The sequence below is a fragment of the Pseudorca crassidens genome, chromosome 21, assembly GCF_039906515.1.
Source record: "Pseudorca crassidens isolate mPseCra1 chromosome 21, mPseCra1.hap1, whole genome shotgun sequence".
NCBI classification, from domain to species: Eukaryota; Metazoa; Chordata; class Mammalia; order Artiodactyla; family Delphinidae; genus Pseudorca; species Pseudorca crassidens.
This window is the reverse complement of record NC_090316.1, coordinates 3,776,785-3,801,503: the sequence shown is the minus strand read 5'-3', so window position 1 is coordinate 3,801,503 and position 24,719 is coordinate 3,776,785. Positions and strand designations below refer to the sequence as shown.

The 24,719-nt window shown below is 43.0% G+C and overlaps 1 protein-coding gene, 1 long non-coding RNA gene and 1 pseudogene across 14 annotated transcripts in view; 1 reads left to right on the top strand and 2 right to left on the bottom strand.

Moving 5' to 3' along the window:
- The window catches only part of PSD3 (pleckstrin and Sec7 domain containing 3), a 573,112-nt gene that overhangs the window by 41,938 nt on the left and 506,455 nt on the right, over positions 1-24,719 (top strand). The gene's annotated exons all lie outside the window — the stretch shown is intronic.
- Positions 5,479-6,845, bottom strand: LOC137215901 (uncharacterized). The gene is made up of 3 exons (XR_010939479.1): positions 6,774-6,845; positions 6,267-6,354; positions 5,479-5,633 (listed from the first exon to the last, which is right to left on the bottom strand). It is a non-coding gene; the product is annotated as an uncharacterized lncRNA (long non-coding RNA).
- Positions 12,730-13,669, bottom strand: LOC137216070 (protein phosphatase 1F pseudogene; annotated as a pseudogene).

The window sequence follows — 24,719 nt, the reverse complement described above, 5'->3', positions numbered from 1 at the left end:
CCAGGAGCACAGGCACCTTGGGATCCTTGTTCTGATGGGTTCCTGTTCTTAGGCAGGAGAGAACTGGTCCTCTGCCTTTTAAGTCACGTCATTCAGCACGTCCCTATTGAATACCCACCTTGTATTATGCAAGAAGCGGGGGAATGGCTGATAGACAGATGTGCTCCCTGCCCCCTGGGCTCAGCAGTGTGCTTGTGCATGCAGCATAGGCTGTTTCCTTCCCTCATCACACTCTGTGTCTCCCTCTTCTTTGTCCTTTCTTCCATTCATCTGTCCCCTGCATGCTCCACCTCCCAGAGGCTTGCATCGGAGGAAGACGCTGCAGGAAGAATGACGCTTATCTCAGGGCCTGAGTCCCTAATGGCAGGATTATATCATCCGGCGGCTAGGAGATATTTTACGATAAATGACCATTTTATGGCCTCTCCAATTACAGGATCCTGAATCCCTTGCTTGTAATGAAATCTGCACAATGCATCTTACTGCTATAGCCTGGAGGCACATGAGAGCTACCCCAGAGTGCCAAGGACTGCGCAGTTAGAGACCTCCATGCTTGTAAATCAGCAATGCATTTTGTCATTAGCAAATAAACAGCTGAGTAGCACTGCATTGCTCACCTGAGGCTCTTAAGTACTTCATCTACTCAAGCACCTAGCTTAGTTCCTGCTTCCTGCAAACAGATTCATGTCCCCACATACACAGGAATAAGAGGCCTGCTGGCAGTGAGCCCCAGGGAGGTAGTGGGGTTTGCAGAGGGTATGCTGACAAATGTAATTGCTGGCAGCTGTTGGTCCCAGGGCTGCCAACCCTAAGATTTAACCCCTAACTCTCCAGGTGCTGTGTGAGCTGAGGATAGATAGAGATCACTCTTGATTAAAAACAGGTGCTCACCTGAGGCCCACACCTGAGAACTTTGTCCCTGTTCCTATTTAATGCCTTTTCTTCTATTGCAAGACCAACCAACCATTTCACTTGCCAAGACTTGAATGATAGTAAGCTTCAGTATTAAATACTGTTCAGCAGTGTCAACAGTATTTCTTTGAAACTTCCTTTGTCAGCTTTAACAAAACCTCATCAGATTTTACTAAAAAGATTAGCATCCTGGTGTTTTACTTGGGTAATCCAATATTGCATCAAACTTGGAAGAAAAAAGAGGTTTAGCTTGCCTTGGAAATTCAAGGCAAAGTTACACTTGGGTGTTTTAAGAGGCAGACGGGAACGATAAGGGGTAGAGTGCCAGGACTGAGTGAGAAAGAGTAGGCATGGCCCCTTGCTAAGTCTGACCTCAGCCAGATGCATGGTGCCAGGAACTCAGCTCATATTTGCTGAATGAATAAGTGATAGCCCAAGGAAGGAAACTGATCAATGCTAAAATCAGAGTCCCTGTCAGGTCCGAAAGTATAAGATCTAGTTATTTCATCTTTGTTCTACACATATTTTCTTATTTCCTATTGGATAATTCCAGTAAAATTTGTACCCAAACTAAACTTGAACAAGATGTAAGGGATGTTGGTTATGGACAAAAAGAAGATTTAAAGGAAAATATTTGAGAAACTAGTAATTAGACTGATGAAAGCCTTGAATTCAACTGGGAGTAAAAATGCCTACTTGGTAGGTTATTGTGAGGATTAAATGAGATCATGTGTATAAAGCATCTAGCATAGTGCTGACACCTAGAAGGTGCCCAACAATTGTTAGTAGCCTCCTCTCAACACAGCCAACCTCAGTTGATTTTGAGCTGAATCAGAGGGCTGGTTTCTTTTACTTTCTTCCATTTCTAGAATTTCCTTCCCCTCTTAATGGAGAAATGTTACAGAGGAAAGGGATTATTACCTTTCTTTTGTTATGTAAAGAGACCTCATCTTTGCAAGAGCAAAGAGTTTTCTAATCACTTGGGTAAACTTCTGTAGAATCAGTCCTAGAAAACAGCTACTGGGAACTGCTATTTTCAAGAGCTTTATGCTGTTGCTTAGAAATGCTTCTTATTTTTTCAGGAAAGATACTTGGCTGTGTTCAAGGGAGTTTGGCTACTGTCAGTCTCAACTCCGTTAACACTTCTGATATATTCAAAATAAAAGACATATAAGAGAAATACCCTTTGGTGAACTTTTTCAATGGAACTGTGAATCTCTTGGTTTCATTTCATTCTCTCCTTAAAATGTTTTCTCAATTGCCTGTAACAAAGTCCTAAACCTCTATAATGGTATTCAAGGATTTCCACAATTTGGGCCTTAACTTCTTCAAAAGTCTCATCTGCCTGTCTCCCCGGGTCATACCTAAGCCTTCACATTTTTCTATATAGCCTTCCCCATCTCTCCACCAAACTCCTATTCATCCTTGGAGAATCTCTTCTGTGAATCTTTGTGGTACACCACAGAGCAAGGTTCTCATAGAACTTTCATAGTTCTTTTGCTTTCACAGTATTTTTCATGTTTTATTGTATTTCATGTTGATATAGTAGGCTTGTACAGTATCTAGTATCTAGTTGACACTAACTCTGTGTTTGTTGAATAAATGTTGTCTTGAATTTTGTCCGAAAAGTGGGGGAATACACCAATGTTTTACTGTTTGCACCAGACTGCAAACTCTAGAGAAAAAGACCTGGTCTTGGTGATTAGATTAAAGACCATGGAATGAGTTGACAAAGAACAGTAAATATAGTGAAAAAGAATAGATAATAATTTACATTCATTTAATATCTGCTATAAACTGGGTACTAGATGTTTTCAAGGATACAATTGATAAAATCTTATTTAATCTATTTGATAACCAGGTGGGGATTAACACACTTACAAGTCAGTAAATGGGTTTAAGGGTAGAGTGACTTGGTTAGTGACTTAATTAATCATGGAGCCTAGATTTGAATCCCATCTGTTGCTCCAAAGTCCAGGCTGTTTGCATTACCCCAGTCTGGCTTGGAGAAGGGAGGCTACCATTGAAGCTATAGGCTGGCACTTGTTCGCAGCACGGGTTTGAGGGGGGAAGGCAGCCAGGAGATTGCAGGAATTAGTCAGTTGTGAGGTGATGAGTGCCTGGGCAAGAGTAATAAGCAGAGAGCGATCAATACATGTGATAGGCCCTGACAGGGAGGAGCCGGGTGCAGCACAGCATCTTACTTGGTCCTGAATGCAGTTGTTCGAGGGGTGGGGTGGGGGGACTGCAATAGGGGCAGGGCACAGTCCTCAGCACAGATCCCCAGATGCAGCTGCTCCAGGCCCTGAGCTGGGAGACTGGCCAGCAGCGTGGGGAGGAGACAAAAAAGACTCAGGTCCTGCAGAAAAATCATAATGTGGTTAATGCCTCTGTGAGTATCTGAGCCCTGACACAATATGTGGTCACGGTATTTCCCCCCAGCTATGAACCTAAACATGGCCTGCAAAAGTAATAGGTTGGATCCCATTTTCCTCCCAGGTGGGAGGGATTGTAGAGTCCACAGCCCCACAAAACCATGACCAGATGAGAGGATTGTGTGGGAGCTGTTTGGCTGAATATCACAGTAAATTGAAAAGCTTTTGACCCTGAGCTACCACTAAAACTGCTTTGAGATCCTGTTTATGTAGCATGATTCCATACCTGTGAATTCTTACCACAATCATTTTGGCCATATATGCTGTTTGCCAGTCTATGATATTTGGCAAAATGTGTGGTCTGATGCTGAACGTAGAACTGGCCTCCTGGTTAACATGCGTCAAGTCTTGGGTCTTTACTCTTTTTTTTCCTACTCTTTTCTGTTCCACCCATTTTCTATAAGGTCAAAGTAGTTTATGGACATGTACCAGATTCCTGGGGAGAGGCGGTAGGATAAGTAAGGACCCGGTCTTTTTGTAACTCCCTCCCTCCTACCTGCATTACTGGCCAACTCACTGGCAGCATATTCCTTTATTCAAATTTACCAAGATGGAAGTTGTATTTAACTGGAGATGAGAGTCATCATTCTTCTCTTGTAAAGTTGTGCTTTCTTTTTAGGAGGTATGATTCCTTTATAGGTATTTCATTCAATTAAAAAGAAAGAGAGAGAAAATTGAACTTTTGGCAGCAACATCAAGTGTTACGAATGAAATGAAAACACCCAAGCCAGTGCTCAAGCCTTTCATGTGGATTTATGATATTTCTTTGAACTCTTCATAAGTTCAGTGATTTTGAGTTTCAGTGACCCATGAAAAAAGTACTTTCATGAGGTGCTTTTGTTTATGTCCCAGACTTTTTTTTAAAGAAAACTGAAGAAATTCTGTTGGTGTCTGGACCTGGTCAACTTATAGACAACCTTTGCTGGCATAGAATTGAAGGTTTTTGATATGTCAATCATTGATATTCTGCTGTTACGTATGATTTTCTTCACTTTATATATTATAGACCTAGATTTATCATGCCTGACATTTTGGTTTTATACATACACTTAGGCTTGCTTGGAGAAGAACATGTTGGGGGCTCACTCATCTGGGAGCCTCACCCCGCATTTCACTAAGCATGTGGAGGGAAATAAGTTTGCAGAATGTAATTCTAGAAGGTGGGTCACCTGTGAAATCACTTTAGAATTTGATACCCTTTAAAAAGTGGGGGGAGGGGTGCTGTAGGGATGAAATACCACATGTTAGGTGCAATGTGGGAATCTGAATCTTTTCCTCGTTTATTATGTAACGGTTTTGAAACCACATGTTCATCCAGCTGTTTCTCATCAGATTTGTTTTGTTTCCATATAAACACATACACATAAAATAAAACAATTTTAATGAAAAGAGAAATTCTCTTTTCCCCTTAAAGTTTCTTTGATGATGAAATTCATGTAAAGGTCTGAATTATGACAATGTACAAGTTAAAGAATTCAGAAGAGAATTAGAACAAAATTCAGTTTTGATTATCTCTTGTCTCCCTTTTTCAAATATGTTTCTTCATTCCTTTGCTCTCTATAAAACTACATGGGAGGGCTTCCCTGGTGGTGCAGTGGTTAACGATCCGCCTGCCAATGCAGGGGTCACGGGTTCGAGCCCTGGTCCGGGAAAATCCCACATGCCGCAGAACAACTAAGCCCGTGCACCACAACTACTGAGCCTGCACTCTAGAGCCCGCGAGTCACAACTACTGAGCCCGCATGCCACAACTACTGAAGCCTGCGTGCCTAGAGCCCATGCTCTGCAACAAGAGAAGCCACTGCAATGAGAAGCCCGCGCGCCGCAACAAAGAGTAGCTCCTGCACGCCGCAATGATGAGTAGCCCCCACTTGCCGCAACTAGAGAAAGCCTGCATGCAGCAATGAAGACCCAACACAGCCAAAAATAAATAAATAAATAAACTAATTAATTAAAAAAAAAGGATGTTTTTTTAAAAAACCACATAGGAAAAGCACAATTTTGAAATAATATTAGAAATCACAGTTTTTGGTTTCTTTTTTGTGAGAAAAGATAAAATGGCAGAAAAAGTGTGCTGATGACATCAAAACAGAGGAATTCTGGTTCAGAGCATGTTGGGAAACACTTACTTCTTACTCTTACCCTTGTCTCATTACTGGAAATTTGCCTGGGCGTATAGTCCAGTGTGTTTGTCTGACACATATTAACTTTGTATACAAAGACACGTAGCTGTCCTTGGGTCTGGCCCAGCAAGTTCAAGAATTGTAGCATTTCCAGCAGTTACAGCTTTGCAAAGGGACAGAGCACATTGTAAGACATTTTATTGTACTTTTGCACTGAATTTCATTTAAGTAAGAATAGTAACTTAGATTTCTATAAAAATTTATACTTTTAGTAACTTAGATTTCTATAAACTTTATGCATTCCCTCATTTAATCTTCACAAATTGATACCCTTTTACTATGAATTTAAGGCTCAGGGGATTCTGACTCCACATAGATAAGTAAAATGGGTGTCATGCATTGGGGCTCATTCGTTATGGCAAATCACCCTACTACACTGGGGACCAGTCAGCTCCTAAAGGTAGGATAACTAGCTAGACCAGCTCCAGTTAGCTCTGACCTCTGCGTTAATGCCTGTCCCTTTTGTCTTCTGACTTACAGGGTTATGGGGCCATATAAAAAGTAGATAAGGCAGATTCTACATAAAATGGAATCAAGTCTCATAGAGTGTAGAATGTTGGCGGTAGCGAAACCTTCCATACCATGTTGTCCAAACCTGACTCATGGGCAACATCCCTGACTTCCCCCACTTCCAGGATACTTCCAGTAATAAGGGACACAGCCCCTCACATGTAGCTTCTTCAGCAAGCTCGTCACCTGCATGGATATTCTGGTCCAAGCCCCAAGACTCTCTTACCTGACAACTGAATCTTATAGGTCCTCCTGTCATCACTCTTGTCCTGCTGCAAACTCCATGATCTATTCTCCACATAGCAGTAGGTGATCTTTTAAAATGTAATCAGGCCAAGTTATTCTCAGGCTTAAAATCCTCTAAGGTATCCCCACCAGTTAAAATCTAAATCCAAATTCTGAGCATGGCCTTCAGGCCCAAAGACCTGGACTCCCGCCTTCATGCTGAGCTCTGGTCCTTAGTGCTCTGCACCAACCACGAGGATCCTCTCACTGCTCCCATTTCACGACCTTTGCCCTCTCCCCAGGCTCCCCTCCCGTCTTTGTGGTACGTTCCCTCATTGTCAGGTCAATGCTCCAACATCATCTCCTCAGACCACCCTAACTAAAACATTTCCCACCAAGCCGCTTGCAAACCCTTGACCTGCTTTCTTTTTCGTCACGGCTCTTTTTGTTCCTTTCTATTATTTAAAACGTTTATTCATGCAGATGTTTACTGTCAGCCTCCACTCACTCCATGAGGTAGGGACTTTTTCTCATTCATTCTCCACTGTGTTTCCCAGTGTTGTCATCTTGTAGGTATTCTATAAATAAATTAAATTAAAATTAATTAATCAATTATTAGAAAAATTTCCTTTCCATTTCAAGATTGAATATATGCAGGGGTGAAAGATGACTCTAAGATTCCATCCCTGGGTACCTGAAAGAGTGATGGATTTGGGACATGAGGAGTTGTAGGAATACAGAGTGGATGGCATCTAATGCCACCCATTGAACACCCCCTTACTCAGGAGATAGGGTTCATACAGCCAGCATGTCAGGGACTGGAATCCACGTCCCCTCATTTCCCTGCTTTGTGTTCTTTCCAGGACATGACATCATTTCATCAGCAGGAAGTGAGGTTGGTGTACAAATAAAGGAGAGATGATGAATTTGGCTTTGGACATGCTGAGTTTGAGGTGTCCCTGGGACGTTCACCAGTTAGATATAAAAACTGAAACTCAGAAATGAGCTCAGATACCTGCATTGATTTTGTAATTGAAATGTGGGAAAGGATGAGATTGCCAAGGTAGATAAAGAGCAAAAAATAAGAAAAGGGAGAGAAGAAGATGGGGAAAAAAAAAAAAAAAGCAAAGGCCAGAACATTTGCATAAGGAAGAAATTTGCGGATAAAAAAAAGGATGCACATGGTCTCATGAAGTCAAGGAAGAAAGAAGGTCAATGGAGGGAAGGTCAAGTAGGACAAGGACAAAGCTGGAGGAGGGGCAGTTTCAGCAGTGCAGGGTCAAAGGTCAGATTGCCAGGGACCCAGGTCCTGAGGATGAGGCCTTATTGGTTAAGATCACTGGAGTTAAACTGCCTGGATTTGTACCCAGACTTCAGCATTAACTGTAGGGCCTCAGGAAAGATTTTTAATCTCTCTAAGCCTTATTGCCTCATATACTAAATAGGGATAAAAGTATCATATTAAAATATTATGAGAAATAAATGAAATAATCCACTTAAATTGTTAAGCCCAGTTCCTGATGCATAGCAACTGCTCAATAACTTTAGATATCATTTCTCTCTCTCTCTTTTTTTTTTTTTGGCTGCGTTGGGTCTTCGCTGCTGCGCGTGGGCTTTCTCTAGTTGTGGCGAGCAAGGGCTACTCTTCATTGCAGTGCACGGGCTTCTCATTGCGGTGGCTTCTGTTGTTATGGAGCACAGGCTCAGAAGTTGTGGGTCGCAGGCTCCAGAGCGCAGGCTCACTAGTTGTGGTGCACAGGCTTAGTTGCTCCGTGGCATGTGGGATCTTCCCAGACCAGGGATAGAACCCATCTCCCCTGCACTGGCAGGCAGATTCTTAACCACTGCACCACCAGGGAAGTCCCAGGTATTATTTCTTTTGGTAAGAGTTTGGAATATAAAGGAAGGAGAAAGATAAGATATAAATTGGGGAGATTAACGGAGTTCAGGGAAGGCCTCTTGAGTGAACAAAATCCTGTAAAGAAAGGAAAAAGGTTCATATATTTAGACACAGGGCTTAGTGTTAGGGAAGAGAAGATAGATGTTGAGATAGGAGCACAAAACGGATGATAAGGATGAGAAGAGAGATGGGTATTTTGATAAAGAGAAGGTCTTTCAGTGCCATCTTGTTAGATCAGCCCATGGCCCCCACTTGTTGAGAGCTTGTGAGTGCCTCTTTCTCACTACGCCACATGGGGCTGATAATTCCAACTTCCTGAACTGATACTGTTTGATAAGCACTGCCAGAGCTAAGGACAGAGCTCTGTAGAGGTGTAAGAAAGCCTTTACAAGTGGCCACTGACCAACAGTGAATCGAGCCGCCATTCATGCAACACAATCATTAAGAATCTCAGGGCTGGAGGCATCTGAAAGGCCATCTGGCCCAAGGTCACCTGAATTCCCTCCACAGCATCTCCAGCAGGCAGTTACATATAAGCTGCATTTGAACAGCATCCCATTTGGTATCTTGCAAGCCAGACCTTTCTTTCTCAGGTTAGACTGTTCAGCACAGGAATTCTCCCACTGATCTGCCATAGACTTGAAATTGCCATTTTCAATCACTCCTTAGGCTTAACAGACTGAAGGATTCTTTTAAAGCACAAATACATAACCTGGGGATGGAGATGCTGGTGATGCCTTTTCTGTAAGAGTCCTTGTCAGTCACAAAGGATGACTCCAAGGAGGGGTAAATCTAACGTGCGGTGGGAGGGCTGCAGATGTTAACATCTGAGGATGCTTAACACCAAGGGATGTTAAAGAGCATAAGACGCTGCTACAAAAGCCAACATGAAAGCACAGGGTATTCAGAGGAAGGGAAATATTGAAGTCATGTTCATCCTTTGTCTTATTCTGGCCCCAGGTGGGCACTGGGGTGTGCCACCATCTAAAGAGGAGCCCGGACTTCCCTGGTGGCGCAGTGGTTGAGAGTCCGCCTGCCGATGCAGGGGACACGGGTTCGTGCCCCGGTCCGGGAAGATCCCACATGCCGCGGAGCGGCTGGACCCGTGAGCCATGGCCGCTGAGCCTGCGCCCCCGGAGCCTGTGCTCCGCAACGGGAGAGGCCACAACAGTGAGAGGCCCGCGTACCAAAAAAGAAGAGGAGCCCAGGCCTGAGCATTCACTCCTTGCCCTCATGTAAACGAGGACATTTCAATTACTGGCAATGAGGTAGTCCATTGAATCCATTTAAATGGACCCAGCCAGAGGTTCATGGATCTGGTTTAAGCTAGGATAGCGGAAGGTATTCTCAGTCTACCTGAGGATAAGACTTCCAACCAGCCATGTAACCCCACCACAATCCAAATGGAGCCCAGCCCAGCCCAGCCCAGCCCAGCCCAGCCCAGCACTCTCTGAGTTCAGCTAACTCTGAACTTTGTTTTTCCTCATCTGTGAAATACCTCACCTATTAGAATGCAGGGAGCTAGAGTAGAGGGTCTTGGGTGGGTCTTCCCACTTCTAAATTCCATGATAGAAGATCTCCCTGGAGACTCAAGAGATCATAGCAAGGAGGCAGGTAGGAAAGGAGCAACGGCAGCTCCAGAATTTCAACCTGTGGCAGACCTGGAGCCCATCTGTTTGGAGGTTTGACAATCTGGAGAGCTTGTCACATAGTTCCATCTGCATGGCAAACAGCGGTTTTTACTTCGATTGCATAAGCATTGGTGGGAGTTAAGGGAGGTTGACAAGCTCCCTGCAAACAACCCTTGTGCCATTTTGGGAAATAGGTCCTGGCGGATGATGCGGCCATTCCTCCAGCTCTCACTCGGGACAATCTCCATACCCTGCATTCAGCTTTAGGAAACGGAAAGGCTCAGCAGTGGCATTTGAGTATTGTCACCACCATCAGAAGATATTCCTTTTTCATCAGGAAACTTTGGTTATCACTAATTTTCTCTTCTGCCTGAGTGTATGATGTGAGTTGGTTAAGATTTGGCCAAGAGAAGCATAAAAGAGAGACTAGACAATTTGTTAAAAATAAAAAGGGTGATAAAAGTTTTAAAAAATCCTTTTCTTAATTCAATGATGAAATATGGCTGTTAATGGAAAATGAATTGGTCTACTCCGGCCATAAACACTTTACGTTTATGTTAATCACACTAGCGTTAATACCAAACACTGTGAATCTATTAATAGCAGTCTTCATCTTCATAGTACTTTACCAACAACTAATTAATTAAGCAAACCTGTTTTAACTGGTTGCCATGGTAGCAGAGATGCACAGAAATGGTTGCATCCATGAAATTCATTCTTAGCTCCTGAAATATAATTCAGCTTGGGCAATAAGTTATCATTATGCAGCACTATAATGTGTTTAGAACGATAATTACTATGTTAGTAATGAAAAGATTTGCGAGTACACATAAATACATGCAGTAGTAAATATTTAAAAAGATAATTTTTATGCTTATTACCTATAAAATCTTTTCCTCCACTGAATCTGGTAGCCAAAACATGACAATTTCATCTGTAATTATTACTCTGTTTATACCTTATCTACTGTGTTTGCTCTTCAGTACCCATCCTGAGAAGATGGTCATCCAGATGAAAGAGGCTTCCAAAAATTTGCCGCTGAATAAGCAGTGAGGAGAGGAGTTGCGGGGCAGGGTGGGGAGATGACAGTTGCCATCTTCAAGGGTCTGAAGGCTATTGGAGTGGAAGAGGAATGGGAGTGGTGGCTTGACCGCTGGTGTCCAGACCAGCGTGAATGGCGAAGCTACAGGGAGGCATGTGTGACCTGCGGCCCCATGGCACAGGGGTTACATAGGATGCTCTGGAGTCAGGCTGGACCTAAATCCAGATCCCGTCCTTGCTGTGGTGGGGTTAGTTGCTCGGAGCCACCGGCCTGCTGCATGGGGTCGTGTGGGGATTCCCAGCTAATGCATGGAGGCCTCTGCCTAGCACAGAGTAAATAGAACATGAGTGTTAGCTCTTTATTAGTGGAGGATTTTTACCTGAAGTTTGTTAAAAATAGAATGGGCTGCTTTGTGAAGCAATGACTCACTTCTCTGTCAACTGGAAGTAATGAAGCAGAACCTGGATGGCCACCTGTTAAAACTGCTGTATAAGGGCTTCCTGCCTTGAGGGTAAGGCTGAAATAGATGATTTCCAGGTCCACGATTCCATGAATTTGGGGAGGAGGGGAAGGAGGAAGGACTTCTATTTTCATCCTTCAACCTTTGCTTCACTGGATTCTTACTATAATGTAATACTTGGGTGAACTAGGTTTGTGACGTAGTGTTATTGGTAAAATGGTATTATATGGAGCAAACTGTTCTCTTTCAGAAAGAAAGTCCTGAGCTAGCCTTAATTCTAAGAAAGACGCTCACTAATTTGACTGTTTAGTCTCTGCCAAGTTTTCCTCCGAGACCCTTTAGGTCCTTTTCAAATGGAGATGTTTTTCCAACTAGTTTCCTTAAGTCTGTGGCTCACTGTGTTCTAAAATTACGTTATTTCCCTTATTATCCAGAATGTCATCTGTCTACAGTCATATTTCTCTAAATATTTGTACCTATCTTTACCTTGTCCTTTAAATCCTCATCAGTGAGCAGGCAATGAACCAGCCTAGGTTTGTTTTTTTTAACGTCTCAGCAAAGGTGTTTTTAATAAACACAGCCTAAGCTAAACAGCTCTGCTTCAGAGAATTCTTTCTTGACTAGAGTGGCAGCCCTGAGCTCCCGGGTGGCGGGTGGCGGGGCTCCCAGCTTACAGTCTTAGACCTGGAAGGTTTTCTGTTCAGATTCAAATGCAGCCTTGTTAATTCTGGTGAGGTCTGTGCTCAGAGCATCTGATGACGGTGCCTACCCCCCCCCACCCCCACCCCGCGTCTCTTCCTGCCTTGTCGACTGGGCCAGGCCTCAGCTCTCTGGGCCTGTTTCCCGATCTCAGAAATGGACACGATCTTAGTATCCACCCTGCTAGGAGGACCCCCGAGGTTCCGCGGTGAGGTTCAGTGGGCGGTAAGGTCACAGAGGGACCAATGCGTCCTTTCTTCTTTCAGAAACAAACGCACCTCATCGCGCTAACTGCCTACACCAGCAGCCTAGTGAGACCTGCCCGGGGGAGGTGTTTGGAGGGTGGGGAGGGTCAGGTGGACCTCGTATTGCTGCTTCGCGTTATTGCCCTTCGCAGATGGTGCGTTTTTCACAAACTGAAGGTTTGTGGCAACCCTGCGCCGAGCAAGTTTATTGGCACCATTTTTCCAACAGCATTTGCTCACTTCCTGTCTCTGTGCCGCATTTTGGTAACTCCTGCGATATTTCAAACTTTTTCATTATTATTATTCTCTGTCGTGATGATCTGTGAGCAGTCATCTTTGATGTTCCTACTGCAAAAAGATCACGACTGGAAGGCTCAGATGACGGCTAGCAGTTTTTAGCAATAAGGTGTTTTTTACCGTACGTGTGTTGTTTTCGACGTAATTCTGCTGCACGCTTATAGATGAGGGTACAGTGTAAACGTAGCTTTTATCTGTACTCTCGCCGGGCTTTCCAGAGGAACATATCATCGGTGCAGCGGAAGGCTGCTCTCAGGGCCCCCGCAGGGTCAGTGGGCATCTCCGGCTGGTGGGCAGCAACAGCGTGCATGTGCACAGACGCGTACCCCGCGGCGTCCACCCCTCCGTGCCCATCGAACACGGCAAAGTAGGCGCGGTCCACAGAGTCCGATAGGCCAAAGAGCAGGTTGAAGGCTGGGAGGCACACGTGCTTGTCCTCCATCCTGAGGCGCGCATTACGGATGGCATGCACGGAGACGAGCCACTGCCGCTGCGGGACCCAAGCAGCCACGGGCACCTGCTTCTGCCACTGGCTGCACACTTCCCAGAGCCGGTCAAAGAGGCTCCGCACCAGGCCCGCAGCGTCCAGCAGGCTCACAGGGGCCTCCTCCTCCTCATCGCGATCCTCCTCCACCTGCTCCGGCAACTTCCGCAACTCAGAAAGGTCCGTCCGCAGCAGCCAGGCAGGCAGCAAGTGGCGGCCGAGCGCTCCTGCTGCTCAGGAAGCCCATGGCCAGCTCAGCTAGCTCATGGCCAGCTCAGCTAGCTCGCCTTTCACCTCCTCCTGGATCAGCATTGTCCCTCGGACCTTCCATGGCAACAGGCTCTCCGGGCCCAGCAGGGCTGGGAAGTCGCGGAGGAGTGCGTCCAGGAGGCTAGGGTTCTCCTCTGCCTTCTGGCTGTTCTGCTGTGGGGGTCCTGAGGCCATGCCCAGAGCATCCCCGGGGGCTGCTGCCAGGTCGTTGGTCTTCATTCTGCCACTCGGCCGCCCGGCGCCCGCTAGCCGCTCTCCCCAGCCTAGGTTTTTAACAGTGTGGGCTTCTTTCTCGTTTTTCTTTTTTTCTCTCTAACAACACCGTATGGTGACAGCTCTGGCCTAGCTGCTAAACGTCTGCCCAGAGCCGCTGAAGTCCACACAGTTACAGGCTTGTTTGTGGGACCTGGTGTCAGGTCCATCCCAACCACTCACGAGACTGCTACTCCTGGGAGTGTGGTTGTCACTATGACAACAGGCTGAGAAGACCAGGGATAGACTGAGAACTTTACAGCGAGGCTGAGAGGGAGCCCAGGGAAAAGGAAAGAAAATAAATCCTAGGGAGGTCACTAAGGCAAGGGTGCAGGGCTGGGTGTAAGCAGTACAGGTAGAAAGGAGACAGAAGGAGAAGGAGAGCAAGAAAGAAGAGGTTTAAAATCTGTCCTGATTCTCACTTTTAAGCCCTATGTCTACATAGATCCTTTAGATGCAATAGAAACCCTACTCCTTAGAAGAAATAAAAATTAAGGTTTGAAAAACAAAATATATTCTAAAAGAGAAAAGAAAAATGTCCTTTTACGGATAACCATTCTAGAATCAATCATTTACTATAAAAGCACCATAACAGCATCAGCAATATAAACTAGTATGGGCAATTTCTATAGAAAACCACAAAGGAGAAAAAAACTAAACGAGAAAACAATCTCATATCCAAAAATATGATGATTTTGTATCTCTAGCTATTAAATAACTTTCAGAAATCACATACAAAGTCTTTTTTCTGAACAAAATGGATTTGAAGATGACCTGTTGTTTTGTGTGTGTGTGACAACTACGTGACATTTTAACCAAATGACAAAATTTAGAGCATTAAAGTAGCCCTCCTTATTGTTAAAAGTTTCAGAAGTTCTTCAACTGTAATATATGCATATTCAACTTATATTCACAACAAAATGAGAGGCAAGTTCTACAGTCTGACATTAATGTTGAATATCCATCAACTACAAATTACTAATCCGTTTTTGGAAATATTTTTCATCTGAAAAAATCAGTAGCAGGTTAATATAGCTTAAATTACGAAAGAAATCAACTTGGCTTTCAATTTTGTTTCTAAACGTTATATTTAACAAATAAACATAAGGGATAGATAAAACCACGTCTCATTTCTGAGGTGTGTGGGTGTGTGTTTGGGGTTAGTGTAAGAGGATGAAATGTTGATTTTTTAAAAATATTAAATTGCTCTACAAATCTTAAAGCATTTTATTTGTAACTCATTTGACAAGTGAAGACAGTGGCTGGAGTGAAGGGCCCAGATAGGACCCACTGCCCCCAGGTTGGCCTCCTCCAGTGGTCCCCGCTCTGGGGTCCAGTGACCTGAGCATCCATCCCCAAGTCACGCTGAGCAGCAGGAAGGCCCCCCTAGAAGGTGATCATTGATCCAAAATAGAGCAGATCATGGGACGTGTCCACCTAGGACATTTATAAAGTAAAATATTATGACGATGGTACTCAAATAAGTGTCTTTCAAGCTGTGCCAAGAGTCTGTAAAGGGTTTCCCCACCTGTAAGGCAAAGAGGTCGGGTTACATCATCTCTAGTGTTCCTCCTAGTCCCCTCTATGACGCTGAGACTTTGACTCGTGGTTTTATCTTCCACTCTTATTTACTTAGCATACACAAAAGGCCAAAATTTTTTTTTAATTGGTAAGATCAATGCAATAGAAGAGAGTTCAAAAATAGACCCACACATATATGCTCAATTGATTTTCAACAAGATAATTACATGAGGAAAGGGTAATCTTTTCAAGAATGGTTTTAGAACAATTGGCTATCCATGTAGGAAGAAAGGAACCTTGACCTTTAACTCATACCACATAAAAAAATTCAGTTGTAATGTAAACATAAGAGTTAAAATTATAAAACTTCTAGAAGCAAACATAGGAGAAAATCTTTGTGACATTATATTAGGCAAAGATTTCTTAGGAAACAAAAAAACACAAACCATAACAGAAAAAGTGGCAGATTGGACTTTTAAATTAAAAACTCTTGCTCTTCAAAGACACTTAAGAAATTGAAAAGACAAGCCAAAAACAGGGAGAAAATTATATGTATTTACAAATACAAATACATTTATAAATATGTATTTACAAAATACATACCTGACATAGAACTTGGATTCAGGATATATAAAGAATTCTTAGAACTTAATAAAAAGAAGACAAAAAGATTCCATTTTAGAAAATGGGCAAAAGATTTAAATAGACACTTTACAAAAGAAGACATATGAATTGAAAATAAGCACATGACAGGATGCTCAATTATTATTTATCATTAAGAAATGCTAGTCAAACTACAATGAGATACCACTCTACGTACACAAAAGGCCAAAAATTTTTAAAAACTGATAATATCAAGTGTTGGCAACAATGTAGAATACTGGAACTCTCAAACATTGCAGATGGGAAAGCAAAATAATATGGCCACTTTGGAAAACTGTTTTGCATTTAAAAAAAAAAACATACATTAACCATATGACCCAGAAATATCGCTTCTGGATATTTATCCAAGAAAAAAACATATGCACTATACACAAAAACTTGAATATCGAAGTTCATAACATTTTCTTTGTAATAGCCAAAAACTGGACACAACCCAAATGTCCATCACCTGGTGAATAAACAAATTATATTGATATATCATATAATGGAACACTACTAAATAACAAAGAGGAAAAACTACAGATCCATATAAAAACATGCATGAATCTATGTGAACGCAGGCAGACAACAAATGATTTCATACTGCATGATTACATTTATGTGGGATTCTAGAAAAGGGAAAACTACAGCGGAGAGAAAAGCAAGTTAGTAGTTGTTAGGATCCAGGGTCTGGAGGGAGGGGTTGACTGCAAAGGGGCATGGAAATTTGTGGGGGGAGAAGTTGTGAAATGTCTTTTTTTTTTTAATTTATTTTATTTTTGGCTATGTTGGGTCTTCGTTGCTGCGCGGGTTTACTCTAGTTGGGGTGAGTGGTGGCTACTCTTTGTTGCGGTGCGCAGGCTTCTCATTGCGGTGGCTTCTCTTGTTGCAGAGCACACAGGCTCTAGGCGCACAGGCTTCAGTAGTTGTGGCACGTGGGCTCAGTAGTTGTGGCTCACGGGCTTTAGAGCGCAGGCTCAGTAGTTGTGGCACACGGGCTTAGTTGCTCCGCTGCATGTGGGATCTTCCCGGACCAGGGATCGAACCTGTGTCCCCTGCATTGGCAGACGGATTCTTAACCTCTGTGCCACCAGGGAAGCCCCGGTGTGAAATATCTTGATTGTAGTGGTGATTTACAGAACTAGATACATTTGCCAAAGCTCACTGAACTCTGAACTTAACAATTCTTATCATCAGTTCCAACGTGTGTGGGTTTTTCCCCACACCACTAAGCAGTTCCCCAGTGCTAGCTGGGTGTCCTACAATTCAAGTCAATTGTGACACTATCTACCTGGAGATACCATCAGAGCCAACAGATTAAGGGCTCATCCTTAAGGAAGGAAAGGCAAGATTGTGTTCCTTGTGTTCTCCAACCCGGAACCTCATCCTTTTGTTTTTTTTAAGGAGGCTTCATTACATATTACATAGGCACAGTTGATTAAATCACTGGCAATTGGCATCAATTCAACCTCCAGCCCCTCTCCCCTTCCCAGAGGTCAAGGGGTTGGGACTGAAAGTTCTAGACCTTTTTTTTTTTTTTTTGCGGTACGCGGGCCTCTCTCTGTTGTGGCCTCTCCTGTTGTGGAGCACAGGCTCCGGACGTGCAGGTTCAGCGGCCATGGCTCACGGACCCAGCCGCTCCGCAGCATGCGGGATCTTCCCGAACCGGGGCACGAACCCGTATCCCCTACATGGCAGGGGGACTCTCAACCACTGCGCCACCAGGGAAGCCCAGGTTCTAGCCCTTTAACCACAGGGTTGGTTCTCCTTGCAACCAGCCCCCGCCCTCAGGTGAGGTTCTAAAGTCATGCCATCAACATAACAAAAGACGCTTTTGCTCTCACCACTTAGGAATTTCGAGATCTTCAGGAGCTCTGTGTCAGGAGCAGAAGGAAGACCAAGTATATTTCTTATTATAAATCACAGTACCACAGCACTAACATTGGTGAGTTTTACAGTATGTAAACTATCCATCAGTAAAGTTGATTTTGAAGGAAAGAAACCCTTTTCTCCAGGGTTCCTGACTGTGGATTTATATGAATCAATAGGGCCAAAATAGCTGGGCTCACAGAGTTCGGAAGTGAGGTGACTCGAAAAGAGCCACTCACTCGGTCAGAATTCAGCCCCAGGAACTTGTCAACTCTTGCAGGTAATTCAGCAGATGTGTCCAGAATGAGGGTTTTTAACGGGAAATGGAGAGAGAACGGGTAGATTTCTCTCCTTTCATGAACACAGTTACAGAAATTTTCAAATGTAAGAGTTCCTAAAGCAGATATTTTGAGATGAGAGTTCTATTGGAAGTTCTCTTACCTGCTTTGTTGACAGTGTTCACCAACATTTCTCTCTGTAGAGCCACTGAAATCAAAGGAATCCCTAAACCACATGCTAGTCCCTCCCAAAATAAGGAGAGAGAATTCATTCATCTATGCATTCAGGGAACACTTGATGGGCAACTCCTCTGTGCTGGGCAATGTGCCTTGGGCAGGAGATAAAAAGGAAGTAAATAAAGAAGGTGTGGTCGTCTCTGCACCTGAAGGCTAGTCTGGTCTGAGTTTCTTGGGGTCACAATTCAGAACATTTACAGATTCAGCTTCTGGGATTTGCCATTATCACTAAAGCATTGCCAGAAAGATTGTGAGGATTGTGACAATAAAGACTGCTTTTGAACACCAGGGTACTTTTACAATGTGGACGCACTCAGGCATTGGTAATTTTCATAGGTCATGTCTACTCTGGAAAAATATTATATGTGAAATGCTTATTTCAGCAAAGTAGTTTTTATATGGAATCCCCCTTCAATACAAACACTGCTTTTGAAACAATTCCTTTTCACTGGAATAATTCTGAAAAAGTAATTTGTTTTTTGAGGGAAATAGGGACTTTCCCCCAAATATTTTCAGTAATTATTTGGACGGTAAAGCATTTTCTAGTGGAGTAGGAGGATGCAGATAGGTTTTCAAGTGTGAAATAGAAAAGCAGCTATACCTATGTACCTTGGTTTTTGTTCTTTATGGTTGAGTCAGTACTTAGTACTGTACTAAAAAGCTTTATATTCTCAGAAAAATAAACCAGGGCAATCATATGGTATTGTTAGGGAACCGTTGGCCGAAACCACTCACCTTGGCCAGGCACGATAATAACCACTTGCATGAGTTGTCTCACAATAGGAGGTCCTGATAAGGAACATGGTGCTGCCACCTAAAACCAACCTGGAGAATTTGGGAAGGGCCAAAAGGAGGGAGGAGATGCCAGCCCGTAATATGTCCTGCCGACCTCCCAGAAACCCTCGTGCTGGAAACCGTCTTGGCTAAGAAATGCACGTACCATCAGGAAGGACACTGAGTCAGACCAAATATGGGCACAAGAAAGATGATTGGCCAGAGACAACCCCCAAAGCTAACCCCCATCACCATAAAACCTGAGACTGCAAGCCGCATGACAGAGCAGTTCTACTGGGTTCCCCTACCCTGCCGCTCTCCACCTAGGTGTCCCTTCCCAACAAAGTCTTTTGCTTTGTCAGTAAGTGTGTCTCCTCGGACAATTCATTTCTGGGTGTTAGACAAGAGCCCAATTCTGGGTTCCCCTTCTGGTAACAGTATCTTTGGACCAAACTTTCACTTGCCATTCAGTGCCTCCTATGTGCCAAAGCCCTTGTGAGGCCGTGCTGTCCAGCAGAACTCTGCAATGATGGAAAGGTTTTCTATGACTGCACTGTCTAAATATAGTAGTCAGGCTCAGAAACTGGGTTTTAATTTAATTTAATTCTTTTACATTTAAATGGCTACATATGGCTAGTAGTTATCAAGTTGGACAGGTTGGGTATGAGGAATAGGTAATATGAGGTGTCCCAATATGCACAATGTGGTCGTGGTGAATTGGGCTAGGTGTAGATGGAGGATTTTTTCAGTGATTTCTGTCCACAAGGGTACCAGTCTTTCAGTCATCACCTTCAAACATATAAATCTACAATGGAGGTGATTAAGGCTATATCCAGAGGTACAATATGTAATGTATATACTTAAATGTCCATGTAAATATAAGTGCACATGTATTTATAGTAAGAAAAAAATGCTTTGACTCTTTCAAGTCAAGATAGGTAAGAGGATGGTAGGTAGAATGGGGCTCTTTCTGTCTCAGGTTCTACTGAGGTGTCAATGCATTAGATATGAAAGTGTACAAAGTGAATGTGAAACAGACCTCCACCCCATGTACAGATTTTGAAGGAAATGGTCCTGAGATCCTGCTCCACAATCTTGGATCCCATAGTTAGATCAAAGCTGTAAAAAGAAGTGAGTGTGAGGAGATTGGGAGGACATGGTGACTAGAGCGGTCGCCTGGTTCTACTCCCCATTAGGGGAAGGTGGGAGGTTCTACTCTATGACCCCAAGACTCATAAAGGGACTTCAAAGAGACTCGTTGGAGAAATTTGAAGTTGTTCCCTGTAGCTGGAAAACACTGAGGATAGTGGCCTCACTCATGCCCCAGAAAGCTATTGGAGACTGTTGCTTTCCAGGAAACTCAGTGTGAGAGAGAGTTGGGTGCTCTAGGGGCAGGGCCTGAGATCCCCTGCTGTGTGGTTGGGATTAGCTTGCACTTCCAGAGTTTCTGAGCAAGGGCCATGAGTGTTCTTGTGGACCAGACGTGGGCCACATGCAAGAGAGTTGGCCTGGGGTCTACCTTCCTGTGGTCTATCCATTGGGGTGGGCTGGAGAGTATCAGTAAGAAAAGGAGGTGTCCCAGTGGGTACTTAGGGCTGTGGAACAGGAGCAGAGGTTGTCACCTACACTCTCCTTCCCATAGCACACTTCCAGCTAAGCAGGGAAGAAGATCTGATGTCAGGTCAAGTTTGGGCTTTCCAGGATGGGGTAGTTTAATTACTGAACTGACCCTGTGTCTAGAGTGAGCTGAACAATTTCTGGGCCTGCCAAGTTTTCATTTAATGACAGGGAAGACACCGAATGAGATGATTGTGGAGGACAGTTTTGGTTATACCAGGAATGGAACTTATTCAACATCCTGGTTCTAATGTATATAGTCATTCCATTCGATTTTTCTTGGTATAATTCCAAGAAGCTGTGGTTGACACTTCTTTTCTTTTGTAACAAAAAAATACAGAAATTAAATACAAATTAATTAATAAACAATTTCTATCAGCCTGGAAACCTATATATTAATTAAATATCTTTTTTAATGAATTCTAGAAGTGATTATTTTTGCAAAAAATAGTAAACAAATATTAGTAACTAGGTCAGGCATAACAAATTAGCTTGAGACAAAGTGAGAAATTGCTAGAACTATAGGTATAAACACTCTCTTCCATTCTTCTTGAAAATGATAGAATGAACGTGTTGATAAAAAGAGAAGTGATGATTGTAGTAGGGAGACAGTAGAATAGAGAAAATGCTAACTGAAAACTTTAGAGAGGAAAAACTTTCATGTAAAAATAACCTGACAATATTCCATTAAGAGCATCTACCTGCTCTCCTCCTATTTTTTCAACCTCCTCTGCTGGTTCTTACTCATCCCCCTAACTTCTTAGTGTTGCCTTGGACTTTCTCTTTCTCTTTATCCGCCTCTTTGTTGATCTCATCTCATTTCATGGGTGTAAATACCACTTCTACTCTAACTTCCAAATTTATAGCTCCAGCACCAACCTCTTCCCTGAATTCTGATCTCCAACTGCTTATGCAGCACTACCATTGGGTGTCTGAAAGATGCCTGTAACTTACCATGTCCACAGCTGAGCGCTGACGTCCCCCGCCTAGTCCTGCTCCCCTGCAGGTTCTTCCCAGCTCAGTTTCCCAACTCCATCTTTCAAGCAGTTCTCCCCCAAACACTTGGAGTCATCCTTGACTCTCTTTCTCTTCCACCTTCCATTGATCAGAAAATCCTGTCAGCTCAGCCTTCAAAATACGACAGAATCTGAACAATTCTCACTACCTCCTTTGCTTCCACTCTGGCCTATGCCACCCTCATCTGCTTGGATTGTTGCATTAGCCTCCTAGTTCACTTCCCTGTTTCCGACACCCCATACAAGGTGATCCTGGTAAAAGAGAAATCAGATCCCGCTACTCCTCTGCTCAAAAGCTTCCAAAGTCACTTAAAAGCCCAGATCCTCTCAGTGGCCTGTAAGACCCCACACACCACACCTCCTGCTGTCACCCGTCCTCACTCGGCTCTTGGCACACTGACATCTTTGCTGTGGCCTGAACACGCCAGGCGAGCCCTCGGGGCCTCTACACTCACAGTTCCTCATCTGTCTGTCTGTGAGGCTGGCGCCTCACCTCCTTCAGGTCCTCACTCAGATTTCCCCTTCTCAGGCGCATCCTTCTCCAAACACCCTTTGCAACCATCCACTCCCCACACCCACACTCCTTACTCCTTGTCCCTCTTCCTTGTTTTATTTTTCCCTAAAATGCTTATCACCATATCAGGTCTTATAAATATTAACTTATCTTGCATATTTTCTGTCTTCCCAAGGTCATTAGACTGTAAGCTTCATGAGGACAGGGATGTTTCATTTGCTGCTAAAGTCAGTGAACTATACCTAGTACAAAACATGCAAATGTTCAAGAAATATTGGTCATATGAATGAATAAAAGAATAGCTATCCATGAGAAAGATAATAAAAAATAAGCTGAAACCTTTGTTATTTGTGTTTCTTCTTCTCCTTCTCCTTCCTCTTCTTCTTCTTCCCAGACATAGCCTAACTTATTTGGATCCTGGGGAAAAGGTGAACTGGGTCCAGCCTATGATCTAACATTTCTGTGCATGCAGCACAGGGAGCCAATGTCACTTCCTCCTTGATCTTCCCCTGATTCTCTGCTCTTTGAAATCACCTCAGCACAGTGACCAGATTTTTACTCTTTGCTTCTTGTCTCCCAATCCTCTTATCCATCCAGCATCCATTCAGTATTCAGTAGAGTCAGATGCCAGGTGAATTTTGTCTTAGATCTGTCCTTTCAGTTTCACCTTGGGCTACTGAAATTCAAGGACAACATGATTTTAGATTGTTGTATATTTGAGTTGAATATTTGTTGTGTATGTAAGTTGAATAATTCTACCTTGGATAAGGGCAAATTTCAACTCAACAATTATTCACTGACGTCTTTACTATGGACCAAGAACAGTGCTAGAAGCTAGGAATTTGACAATAAATAAGCTAACGTTCTCCACTCTAATATACCAGTTATTTGTATACAACTGATAAATGATTAATGTGTTAAGAGGTCTTCTAATTGAAAATATTGTAGAGGTTAGAGTTTGTGTATTTCAAATAAAAACTTTAAAAATGCATGTTTTAAGACTCTTGGATTGTTTGAGAATTCAGGTAAAAACGAGGAGTGAACCATAGAACGCAATGAGAAATTTTCTTTTTCTCTTTTGACATGAAATAACTGACATCTATGAAATGATAAAATTCACAATATTAATAAAGATGAATTTAAGAGCACTTAATGTTAATCATTGCCTAAATAACTTGAAATGTCCCCATATCCTACGGCTCACATATGAAAGAAACTTGAGACATCTTCCTAAATTCGACAACACAGTAAAATTGTACATGTTATTTTCAATAATGAATGTGAGACAGGAACTTTTCTAAAGTGTCAATTAAAAAAACCAAACAACTTTTGATCAACTATGCTGGAGAAAAGACTTTTTATTCTACCCATCAGAAATGATGTTACAGAATTATTCTACCACTTCACACTCATTAGAACGGCTATAAAATCAAAATACAGACAATAACCAGTGTTGGTTAGGATGTGGAGAAATTGGAACCCTCATACATTGCTGATGGGAATACGAGATGGTGCAGCCACTGCGAGGCACAGTTTGGCAATAAAATTAAACAGAGTTACATATGACCAACGAATTCTACCCAAGAGAAATGAGAATATAACATCCACACAAAAACTTGCACAGGAGTGTTTATAGCAGGAGTATTCATAAAAGCCCAAAAGTAGAAACAACACAAATGTTCATCAGCTGATGAATGGGTAGTAGAATATTATTTGGCAACAAAAGGAATGAAGTTCTGATATACGCTGGTCCCGGATGAGCACTGAAAACATTAGGCTAAGTGAAAGAAATCAGTCACAAAAAGACCACATAGTGTATGATTTAATTTATATGAAAAGTCCAGAATAGGCAAGTCCATAGAGACAGAAAGTAGATTAGTGGTTGTTTGGGGCTGAGGGGGTTAGAAAGAAAAGAGCAGTGACTGCTAAGAATATAGTGTTTCTTTTTGGCATGATAATATTTTTATAAAATGCACAACTCTGTGAATATACTAAAACCCATTGAATTGTACAGTTTAGATGGGTGAGTTGTGCGGTGTATGAGTTATATCTCAATAAAGCTGTTAAAAAAAGTCATTCCAAAGAGATGATCAAAAGTATGCAGCCAAAACACATGGGGGAAAAGTACTGTAAAGATATTTTAGGAAGTTAATTAATAAAAATATGTGATTTTTCTGGATTTGGTGGTGTGCGCGTAACTTGTCAACTTTTAGAAATTTGTATTAAAGTTTTTTTCCATTCTAAATAAATATTCACTCTTGTACAAAAAAAAAAAAACGAAAAAAAAATCCACAATCTGGTTCTGCAAACTGGCCTTCAGAAATAGTGGGGATTGGGCTTCCCTGGTGGCGCAGTGGTTGAGAGTCTGCCTGTCGATGCAGGGGACACGGGTTTGTGCCCTGGTCCGGGAAGATCCCACATGCCGTGGAGCGGCTGGGCCCTTGAGCCATGGCCGCTGAGCCTACGCGTCCAGAGCCTGTGCTCCGCAAGGGGAGAGGCCACAGCAGTGAGAGGCCCACGTACCACCAAAAACAAACAACAACAACAAAAGAGAAATAGCGGGGATTAATTGTGTGCATGAATCATGCATGAGAGAATTTCCATTTCCTTTTCATTTCTTCTTTTGACTGCTGGTACCTAATGTCTTGCCTAAGTTATCTTTCTCTCTTTCCACAACACAATACGGGGCTCATGGGCAGAGTTCAG